Consider the following 11790-nt stretch of genomic DNA (forward strand, 5'->3'; position numbering starts at 1 on the left):
ACCGCAGTTCAATCCCCCAGCACCACATGCCAGCCAGCCCCGCCCCCCTGGTGGGCTGAGCTGGCCACACACACACTAAATAAATAAATAAATATTTAAAAAAAAAAAAACCCTTAAGTCTCCTTCATCGCCAGAACAATGGTTCTGATAGCTCTGCTTGTGCATCAGGTTTTCTGTGTACCCACAGCACAGAGATTCCTTCTAAAACTCTGGATAAATGGGCTTATTCTGGACGCAGGAAACATGGTCTTTGGCCCCTTCTTTTTTTTTTTTTTTCTTTGTAGTGCCAGAACTCGGACCCAGGGCCTGGTTCATACTGGGCAAGAGCTTTGTGCATAGCCCTGCACCTGGGGACAACGCTGCCCTCACACGGAGAGTACCCGGATCTGCAGCCACTTGGGCCCCACGGGGCACCTGCTACTTACTTGTGGCCATCTGCCACCTTGGTTGTTCTCAGCAGCTGGCATCTGCACATTAGCTGTTTGCTTTGTCACCGCCAATGAAACGCTAGCTCCAAGTGAACTGAGTTGGCTCCTCTGGCAGCCCGTGCCTTTGGGCCACAGTCGGTTCCTCTGCACAGCGAGTGTCCAACATGGACCTGCTGAGTTCAGACACGGATCTTAACTTTGGGGCCTTGTGCATGATTCTCCGCTGTGAGGCAACCCTGTTTTGTGTTTGGGGAACAGACCTAAGGTGTTGGGGCAAGCGCGCTTATTAGAGTCACCCGCAGAGGCTGCCTGCAGAGAGGCACATTGACTGGGGGCCAGCGGGGGCCACCCAGTACAGGACGGAGCACTGACCCGAAGGGCAGGAGGGGAGAGTAGGGGTGCAGCTCTGGTTGCGGGCATGGTGCAGGACTAGGCGTGGTGCTGATATGATTTACTTTGCAGAAATACTGCAAAGCAAGGGCTTAGCTTGCGACAGAGGAGGAGACATGCTTGACACTTCACGTAGCAAGCAAACAGTCCTGTGACAAAGCGTACAGTGGAGCCAGGTTAGGTAACTAGGACAACATCTATAAGAAACCAATTTGATGAAACAGAAACTTAAGTTTTAAAAATGGCACTAGACAGAATAGCAAAGGCAATCCTGGCCAACAAAGACAAGGCAGGAGGCATGACAATTCCTGACCTGAAATTATACTACAAGGCTACTGGGATAAAGCCAATACCATGGTAGTGGCAATGAAACAGAGCAGAGGATCAGTGGAATAGACTAGAAGATGCAGAGGCCTCTAGGAACACACTCAGCCACCTGATCGTCAACAGAGGGGCCAAACACACTTACTGGAAGAAAGATAGCCTCTTTAACAAATGGTGCTGGAAAATTTGGCTCTCTACATGCCGACAACTGAAACCTGACCCAGGTCTATCACCATCCCTAAGCTAAAGTCAAAATGGATTAAAGATCTGAACATTAAAACAGAAACACTAAATCTCCTGGAAGAGAAAGTAGGAGGAACTCTTGAAGACATAGGGATAGGCAGAGTTCATGAACAAAAATCAAATCGCACAGTAATACTTGAATGAATTAACAACTGGGACCTCCTCTTATTGAGAAGTTTTTGCACGTCAAAAGAAATTACCAGCAAAATAAAAAGATAACCCACAAATTTCAAAAAACTCTTAACTAATAAACACTCAGACATAGATTGGCTCTCTAAAATTTATAACGAACTAAAAAACATGAGGGCCCCTAAATTTAAAGAATGCCCAATCCAGAAAGGGACATCTGAGATGAACACACACTTCTCAGAGGATGAAATTAAAGAAGCGAATAAATATATGAAAAAATGCTCCACATCACAAGCTATCCGTGAAATGCAAATCAAAACAACACTGAGATACCATCTCACCCTGGAAAGAATGGCTATCATAAAGAAATCAACCAACAACAAATGTTGGAGAGGCTGTGGGGAAAGGGGAACCCTTCTCCACTGCTGGTGGGAAAGTAGACTGGTGCAACCATTATGGAAATCAGTGTGGAGACTCCTTAAAAAACTAGGACTGGAAATCCCATTCAAGCCAGCTATCCCCCTACTGGGAATTTGCCCAGAGGAACTGAAAGCGTCATATCATAGTGATATATGAGTACCTGTGTTTATAGCAGCACAATTTGTGATAGCCAGATCTTGGAAACAACCAAGATGCCCGTCACATGAGGAATTGTTGAAAAAGATGTGGCATTTCTATATAATGGAGTATTACTCAGCTATAAAGAAGCTGATAAACTTGAAGCCTTCATATTTAAGGGGATGCCACTTAAAGATATATTTATAAGCGAAATAAACCAGACCCACATGTGTAAATATCGTATTGTCTCCCTAGCATAAGAACTCAAAAGAGGAATTACAAGTAGAAAGGTATAACACAATTAAAAGGAAAGTGAGAACTTGAGGATTGGACAATGAGGAGAGGGCAAGGAGAAGAGCTGGGAACCATGACGGGGAAAGCCATGCAGTTGTATGCACAAGAAGGGTAAGGCGATGGTCCTGAGAAACATCAGCAGGTCTTCGAAACCAGCAGTTCACTGATAGGATTCTCACCCTGACTAACTATCTACGCTGATACCTGTGAACCAAGCAACTGCCCTGAAGATAGCAATGTGGAATAGAAGGGTCACGCTTGGAATGCCTGTCATTCAGATCTTCTAAATATGTACTTCTTGTCATGACATACCAATTATTACCATACTGTCTCTTAAATAAAAGGTTTTTTTTTTCTTTAAATAAAGGGTAATAAAAGAAAAAAAGACACAAGAAAAAGAAAAAAAAAGTCACAGGACTGTGCTGCTACAGTGCTGTATATGGTTAGATTTCTAAATATCTGTGTAAAAATACGTAAGTGTTTATTCCTATTTTTAAAATTATTTTTTTCTTCATATTCTATAAGGACTTAAAGTTCAATACATCAATACTTGATGGAAAATACCTGTTCCATGTTATGCCTAAGATGTTTGATATTTAGACAGATAGAGTAAACCAAACTGCATATATTGCAGGGTAATAATAAGCTTCTCTTCTGGAGGGTGAACAACCTAAGTTTGCAGATCAAAAATTGGAGAAAAGGAAGGGCTGCAAGGTCAGCCAACATTTTGGCCCTAGCCTTTCAAGGTCAGTGAAGACTCGGGACATAGGAGAACCTGTACTGTAACGTCATGTAACTCAGTTGTGCCCCAAATTTTCTGATCAAGGAGATTATGGAGCCACAGAGGAAAGTGATTGATGATGTACAGTATCCCTAAGGAGAGGAAATCCCATTCATCCCGGCCATCTCCCACCTGAGACTTACTATGGACTGCACACAGCTCCCAGTGCCACCTCTCACGACAATCTTCTTAAAAGTCTCCTCAGAGGCCTCAGGACCAGCCGTCCGTCTAAGGCTGTAGTTCCCCCCGCCCCATGCAGCACTTCAGCCTGGGATGGTGCACACGTCACGCTCACTCACTGTCGTCCTCCTGGCGGGCCCCTCTCCCCTACGGCAGCTCATGAAGGTGGGCTGTTCCCAGAGTGCTCACTGCCCTCCCACATGCGCGGTCCCAGTGCAGCCTGGCAGGAAGGAATGCCCCCGAGTCGCCAGAAGGTGAGGGAGTCCCGGGTGGTGCATGTCGAGATGCTGCAGGAAGAGGCAGCCAGGTGCTCCTCCCATCCCGGAGGAAGGGATGCAGGGATGTGCTGGTCTCTCGGTGTGCTCCCTTGTACCCAGCGGCAAGAATAAGGAAGACAGACAAGAAGATAAAAGCCTGGTTAGGTGGTGGCTCCTCTGCCTGCTTGGCAAGCTGACCCCTGAGCAACTATACGGACATTTATTTATACCTTTGTAAAGTTAGCAACACGTGACGCAAGTTGCCCGTGACTAACAGCCGACACTGCCCAGTCAGGATGCTTGTCTCAGGACTGAGGTAGCTCATCTGCTTTCTGCACTGAGGCCTAGTCCCGCCTACACACATCTGACCAATTTCCAGCTTTCCTGGCTCTCAAGAGGGGAGCACTGCCCTTCCCAGCCTGCCTTGCAGTGAGGCACAGCCTGACCAGTGGAGGGCGAGGGCCACATCTGACTGGGCTTCCTATGAAGTGTGGCAAAGTCAGCGTGCTCGTCACTGCTGCAGGGCCTGGACAGCCCTGGCAGACACGGGTGGGAAAAGGCTGGACTAGAACTACTCAGGAGGGCCTGGTCCTACACACATCCCTGCGTCCACAGTGTGATGTGTGTGTCTCCTAGGATCATCACGCTGTACAATGCTACACACAAAAACCACAGGGCTTCTGGGAAGGATGGAGTCGGGCACCCAGCTCCCTGGCCCCCCACAGCCAGCCAGCTACCACCAGTCCAACGACACCTCCTAAAATGGAACGGCAGCTCCACTGGTGCGAAATGGCTAAGAAACACCCCCGGCTCCCTCGGGGGCATGCCAGGCCTCAGAGAGACAGGAGTGAGCTGGGAGGGGCCGCCCGACCTCGGGCCCAGCTTTTCTGATAGGCATAGGGCTATCCATCCACATGGGCAGAGCGCCGAGATGCTGAGGGCACCAGCCACCAGCAGGCTGGTGTGCACATGCACGTGTGTATATATGTGCGTTTGTGTGTACGTGTGTGTACATTGTATTGCACTGTGTGTACACATTTGTGTGTATGTATGCATTGTGTGCACAGGTGTGTGTGCGTGCAAACTGTGTGAACACTGTGTATGTTTGCACGAGTGAGCATGTGTGTGTTCATGTGTGTGCACATTTGTATATGTTGTGTATGCATGTATTTTGTGCATGTGTGTGCACTGTGTGTGGATATGTGTGGATGTGTATGGGCATGTGTGTGCACGTGGACATGGGGTGTGTGCACACATGCGCATGTGTGTGCGTGCATGCATTGTATACACTGTGTATGTCAGTGTGCACTGCATGTGTGCATTTTGTGCACGTGTGTGCCTGTAGGTGTGCACATGTGCATGTGTGTGCATGTGTATATGTGCATGCATCATGCTGTGTGTGTGCGCGTGTGTGCACATGCATGCGTGAGGGTGCAGTAAGACACATGGCCAGAGCCCTGCCACATGCCAGGCTCCTGGAGTTAGACTGGCCAGCGTGGGACACTACAACCTCAGGTGTCCCCAAACATGTGGGTGGCAGGAACCTTCCAGGGCTACACCAAGAGGAGAGGGAGGCACCATGCACAGGGGCCAGAAGTCATGTAGGTGAGCGTGCCTCGGGACTCAAGACCCAGGGTCTGCCGCGTCCCTCACAGTTCATGCCTCCCCTGGGGGATGCACCCCGCAAGCCCAGCACAGGACGCGCACTCACTTCCTTCGATGACGCTTCTGTTGATGACTGCACAGGGGACCTATGAGGGGCACGGCTACCGTCCTACACGGGGGAAACTGAGGCAGAAGGCAGTCTCAGTTCTAGGGCTGCCAGGTTCCTAAAAGCCAGGTTCTTGACCCCCACAAAGTAGAGCAAATCCCCCCACGCCCGCCTCGGGCAGGCCGCCCCACAGCCGCCCCATTTTCCTGGCCCACTCCCCAGGACAGCAGCCCTGCCAGCCCACACCCACTCTGGCTAGAGCCGCCAGCATAACCCCACTTCCTTTCCTCTCAGGGGACGCCCTGGCAGGCTGTCGGAAAGCAAAGGCTGACCTGTGGGCCCCACACGCAGGTCCAGACTAAACTTCCTTGATAGAGCCCTGCGTAGGTCAAACGGGTAATTAGGCTCCTGGCTTTGTGGACACCCCCAGAGGCCCTTCCCTGCGAAGCTGTGCTCCCCAGCTGGGCACGAGCTGTGTCACCCAGAGCTGACTGACCGACGGTGGTGTCACAGCAACAACTGCCGGTGCCCTTGTGGCACCTGCTCACCCTTTGGTCTGTGAGCTTGGGGCCAGGGGAACAGGGTGTCCCTCACCTCTCGAATCAGCCCCCCAAGGCCTTCACTCTTCACCTGGAAGAGACGCCCAGCACTCTCCCCACTGCCAGGACCATCCCATTTCTCCTGGACCATGGCAGAGGAGGGTGCCCATCTTGCCCCCAACACCCAGGGCCCTCACACACTACGGAAACCCCCATGCTGCCCTGCCCTCCCAACCCCCACGGGACCCCTGAGCCCTGGGTGGCCTCCTGACCTCCATCTCTCCTCTCTGACAGCCACATCTGTTCCCCCTGCAGCCCCGCCTGCCTCTGGCCTTTGCCTGGTGGCCAGACACCCTCTCCAGGATGCTGCACAGCTCGGTCTCACTTCCAGATCACAAGCGCCACCTCAGAGGCCCTGCTGTCCCTCTCCCAGTGGCCACACCACTCGCCTGAATGCCTGCACACACAGATGCCACTCCAGGCTGCTCACAGAGGGCCAGAGACCGCCCCAGGGGCCAGGGGCTGTGGGCATGTGGCCAGCAATGTCCAGGCTCAGCACAAGCTCCACAAATGCCCACCCAGCGACCTGGTCTGCCTCGGTGCCACCGTGTGCCGAGAGGCACAGCCAACTAGCGACGCCCACTACAGGCGGGGAAACTGCACAGGGTCGAGGGGACCCAGCTGGTCAGGCAGGAGGATCCAAGGCCAGCCCTGGCTGGCCTCCCCAGACCTGGGATCTTCGTGGCTGTGTGCTCAGTGACACCCAACGCCCAGCATGCACAACCTAAAGGAGGATGGGTGTATTTTGGCCCATGGTGGGCCGGCATGCGGACAGATGCTATGGTAGGGCCAGCATGGAGGGGAGCTGCTCACCTCAGGCCGCACAGGAAGCAGAGGGAGGGGAGGGAGGGCAGGGAGGAGGAGGCAGCCTTCTGGTCAGCCCAGGCCCCTATCCTGACCGGGCCCCACCTCTAAGAGCAGCTGGGTGGCAGAGCTCCAGGTGGCAAGTCCAGTCACCTCCACGAGCCCTGCCTCTGAGCCCAGGCTGAATCCAAACCCCAACACCTGGCTCTGGCTGTGACAAACAGGAGCTACCCGCCCAGAGGATGGCAGCGATGGCAGGAGGACAGCAGGTGGCTCTTTATGTGGTGGTGCGAAGGTCCGGACTGCTGGCCCCAGGTCAGCACTGGCTTCCCCGGGCGCCGACCTAAGGGAGAGCGGGCCGCTCAGACCGGGCTGCGCCATGAGCTCCCCTCCGAAGGCCAGTGAGGCTCATCTGGAGGAGGGACAGGGACGCAGGCAGCGGGGACATACAGAGAAGCTCGAGTCCGCAGCCAAGGCGGGACTCACGTCCGCCCCACAGCACTGGGACTTCCTGGTAGCTGAAGCTGCCCCGCGGTGCCCCGCACACAGGGCACAGGAGGGGCTCTGAGGACCCACCTGAGGCAAGCAGGTATGGAGGAAAGCCACCGTGACATTTTCTTTATAGTTTCCACTTGGGCTTAGCAAAACCTTCCACGCTGGGAAAGATACTTGGATGCTGAAAGCGTAGAGCTTCCAGACCACGCATTCTAAACCCGCGTCCCCAACCTCCCTCTCGCAACCACACGGCGTGGGGTGGGCTCAGGCTCCAGCCTCCTCACCCAAGCTCCTCTTGCAGCAGAGCTGCAGGGGTCCAGGGTGGGCCGGTGGGAGGCAGCAGTGCAGGCGCGAGCGAGGAACCGAGAGCGCGAACGCGGAGTGGCCCTGCCAGAGCCCTGAGCACCTGCGAGGAGCCCCCGGGACCACCCCACTGCGGCCCAACAGCTGCAGACCAATGGACATGCTACCAAGCCCCCGGCGAGCCACCGGCCGCCAGCAGCCCACAGGCAGAGGGGACCAGACACCGCGGTGGGGTGAGGCTGCCCCCACGCAAGGGTGTTCCAACAGATGAGGACCCGCCTTGTCGCAGGCTGCGCTGACCCGGCAGGAGTGGAGGTCACACGCACCACCACAGTCGTGGACACAGTAAGACATCTGCGAAAACCAGTCCTGCATGAAGAATACGGGGCACCAGGACAGAAGGGCGCTTCCTCCAAAGAGGCAGGGACCCTCAGCCAGCATCACCCCCACAGCAAACCACGGGGCGCTTCGGGGAAGACCAGGTCCCACTCGCGCGGGCAATGAGCACGGGAGCGGGAGCCTCCCCGGGACACGCGGACAGCAAGGAAGGCGACCAGCAACAGAAGTGCAAGGAAAGAAGAGAAGCAGATAGCAAGACCCTGAGTGCGCCCCGCCGCCACGCCACCCTGCACACGCCGCCAGAGGGGCGCCCTGTCCTCCCGAAGCCTGGGCGGAGCAGGGGAGGGGCCCGGGCGTTGCCGCGGCAACTCCTTCCGCCTCGTAACCGCTCTGCAAGGCACCGTGCTTCGCACAAGTGCGTGATCTGAAAAAACTTTTTAAACCAATTTTTCTGGCTAGTTAGGAAAGTCTTTTAAACCGAACCTGGGGGACCGGGGAGGTGGCTCAGTAGAATAAGCGCTTCCCTGGCAAGTGCAAGGGTCTGAGTTCAATCCCTGGTTCCAAAAAAAAAAAAAAAAAATACCTGCTCAAATCATCAACACAGAGCAAAGATACAACCCACAGTGTAGGAAAAAATGTTTGCCAGCTGGTCTGTTCCTCAGACAAAGGATTACTATAGAGAACACATCAAGAACTCAGAAAAAAAACAGACCTCTGCGATGAATATCCACTTCTCAGGAAAAAAATACAAACGAAAAATGGTCATTCAAGAGATGCAAATTAAAACAATACTGAAAAAAAAAAAAAAAGAAAGAAAGAACAATACTTAGATTCCATCTCACGCCAGAAAAAGTCCCTATTATCAAGAAACCAACCAATAACCATCGCTGACAGAGCTGTGGGGAAAGCGGAGCCCTTCTCCACCGCCGGTGGGAGTGTAGATCAGGGCATGCACTATGGAAATCACTGTGGAGATTCCTCAGAAGACTAGGATCGGAGGTCCCATTCTATCCAGCTAGTCACCTTCTGGGTATCTTCCCAGAAGAATGGAAAACACTGTACCACAGCAATATATGTGAACCCATGTTTACAGCAGCACAATCTCTAATTCTCTTGGAAATGACACAAATGTCCGTCAGCTGAGGGATGGAAGCAAAAAAAAATGTGTTCTTTTTATACAATGGAGTACTACTCAGCCATAAAGAAGGATGAATGCAGACTTCACACTAAGAAGTGAACTAAACCAGACTCACGTGTGTAAAAATCTGTTGTCTACCTGCTGTGAGAAGCTGAAAGAATAAATAAGATCCAAAATGTGCAATAGATATTGTAAAATGGGGGGAAACTGAACAAAAGGAGCAAGAAACTGTGATGGGGGAAAGAGAAAAAGAAGGGGAAAGCAGATAGATAGATAAATAGATAGATAGACAGACAGACAGACAGACAGACAGACAGATAGACAGACAGATGGATAGATGATAGATGTATTAGGTAAGACAGTTACACTACTAATTTCTCTTAGTTCATTGAAAAGAAAGGTTTATGCTAGTATTGTGTGGACAATTAACTGCCAGTACCTTGTACGCTGGGCACCTCGCACTTGATCTTGGCCAAGCGGGGAACTGAACGTGGTGGTTGCTACATGGCGCCAACTCGTGGTCCGAGCGGCCGGATGGGCTCAGCGGCTCCGCCCCAGCGCGTGGAGGGCCTGCCCGCGACTCAGCCCGTGGGGGTCCAGAGGGGCTGAGGAAGGCTTCTGCACGCCACTTCGTCGGAGGAGCAGTCGGCGCGGAAGGTCGGCAGAGAGCCCGCCGCTGCCCCTTCCTCTGCTCTCCGCTGTTTTCCGCCACCATGAACTGCTGCCCTCTGCCTTGTGCTGTTCTGCCCTGCAGCCAGCCGAGTGTGGACTGAAACCTCCACTAACTGCGAGGCTACATCAACTGAATAAGCCTTTCCTTTCTTAATTTAGAGTGTCAGGTGTTTTGTCCCAGCAATAAGTAAAAAGTAACTGAGACACTACAAGAACGCCGGCCTGCCTGATAGCTCAACGGACTAAAGCGCCTGCTTGGGCAGATGCAGGTACCAGGGTTCAATCCCGGCCTGCCCTTCCCTGCACACCTCTAATCCACTTGGGATTAGCACTTGGGAGCCAGTGAAACAGGTGAATCACTGAGTCTGATCTAGTACTGAGACCCTGAACAGCATATAGAGCCTGTCATAAAATACAGGGGAAAAAGATAATAATATGTAATGTAGTTACTCTTCTATTGTTTTGAAAATGTGGGGTCTTTTTCTAAATAAGATACAATGAAACTGAAGCTGTTCTGCGAGCTCCCTGCCGCCTTACATCCTATCACTGACACTGAACGTTTCCAGGCTGATAAGAATGAACTCCAGACGTGGCCGCGTCTTCCCAGGTCGGGAGATCCGGACGACGGCCTGTCCGCGCTGCAGCCGAGCGGCTCCGGCCACCATACGCCGGGGCCATCCCGTCTGTGGCTGAGGGCGGCGCGCCAGCCCCGCGTTCCGCACGCACGCAGCCCCGCCTCCGGGCCGCAGGCAATGAGTGGCTCCGCTGGTGTGCACCCCACACGCCCAGTGAGGGCTCAAAAACCAGGGCAGCCTGCAGTAAGCTCGGCTCGCCGCAGAACACAGAGGCCCCCAAGGCCAGGAGAACCTCTCGTCCCTGAGCAGAGACGGGCGCACATGGACGGGCACCCCCAGCTGGAGGGCTCCCAGCCCCGCCCCCAGGGCCCACCCCCGAGCCCGCACCCCCCCCCAGCCCGCACCCCCTCCCAGGAAGGCCACGCTCCTCTGGCCCGCAGCCCCGCCCTCCCGCCCAGTGTTTGCTTCAGGCTCTTGGCCGGCTCGCTGGCTGCCGCGGGGCCCCAGCTGCAACTCCCGCACCCCTTCACCTGGCACTCTCGCCACAGGCGCCCCATTCAGGGAGCCCCGTCCTCAGCGGACAGATGCACTTGGGGGCCCAGCCCTGGCCCGGAGAGCTGTAGCGGAGCCCCTGAGAGAGCCGCCACTCACCGCACAATGATGGCCACGTTTCGCACCTCTCGAAGGGCAGCTGTGGCTGCCGGGGTGACCCGGAGCAGACTGCCCGCCTGCCCTGCCCGGCACGCAGCTGCCCTCTGCCCCCAGCCCAGGCCTTGGATGCTGCCACCGTCCTGGGTCCCCAGGGATGGCTGAGGGGTGCACAGCTGCTACCCAGCTCTGGTCCCGTTGCCGTCGCTTAGCTCCAGGCCTGTGCTGCCGAGTGGACAACAGGAACACGGCACACCTCACCTAATGCCACTCCCAGCCACAGCTGTGGCCACATGCCAGCTCATGACATGGTGACACAAGGAGCACGGAGACTGCGACAGCACACACAGGAGACGCAGGGGGAGGAATGCGCCTGGCCTTCCGAGGCAGGGCCCTCGGCGTCCCTCGGGAGTCCTGGGCCTCAGATGGGAAGAACCCTCAAAGACCCGGCCTCCTCCCCAGCCTCGACCCCTCAGCCCACAGAGAGGGCCCCGGGGAGGGGAGGCCAACCGCCTCTCCAGGACAGGCGGAGCTTCTGGGCAGCATGGGGGCAGAAAGGCCTGGCTGGAGGGCCAGAGTGGGGACAGGCAGACATGGAGATGAGACCCTGGGAGCTCGAGAGGACAGGGAGGCCGGGGCAAGTAGAGGGGCAGAGTAAGGAGCAAGGGCGGTGGGTCCAGGAGGAGCTGGAACACCAGGGCCCCAGGACCCGAGACGCTAGGCCCAGGGAGTAGGGGTGGCAGACACGGCGCAAGGCAAGCTTCCCGGGGCCTGGAGACGGGCCTTCCTCTCCTCCCCCGCCCGGCCTCCCTCTCCTCATCTGTGTCTCTGTCTCTGATCTCTGTGTCTCTGCACCTCTCTCTGCCTCTTTGCTCCCTTCTTCTCAGGCCCTTTGTCTGTCTCTCTGTCTCTCTGTCTCTCT

This window comes from Octodon degus, unplaced genomic scaffold, assembly GCF_000260255.1.
Source record: "Octodon degus isolate 3935 unplaced genomic scaffold, OctDeg1.0 scaffold00215, whole genome shotgun sequence".
In the NCBI taxonomy this organism is placed as follows: domain Eukaryota; kingdom Metazoa; phylum Chordata; class Mammalia; order Rodentia; family Octodontidae; genus Octodon; species Octodon degus.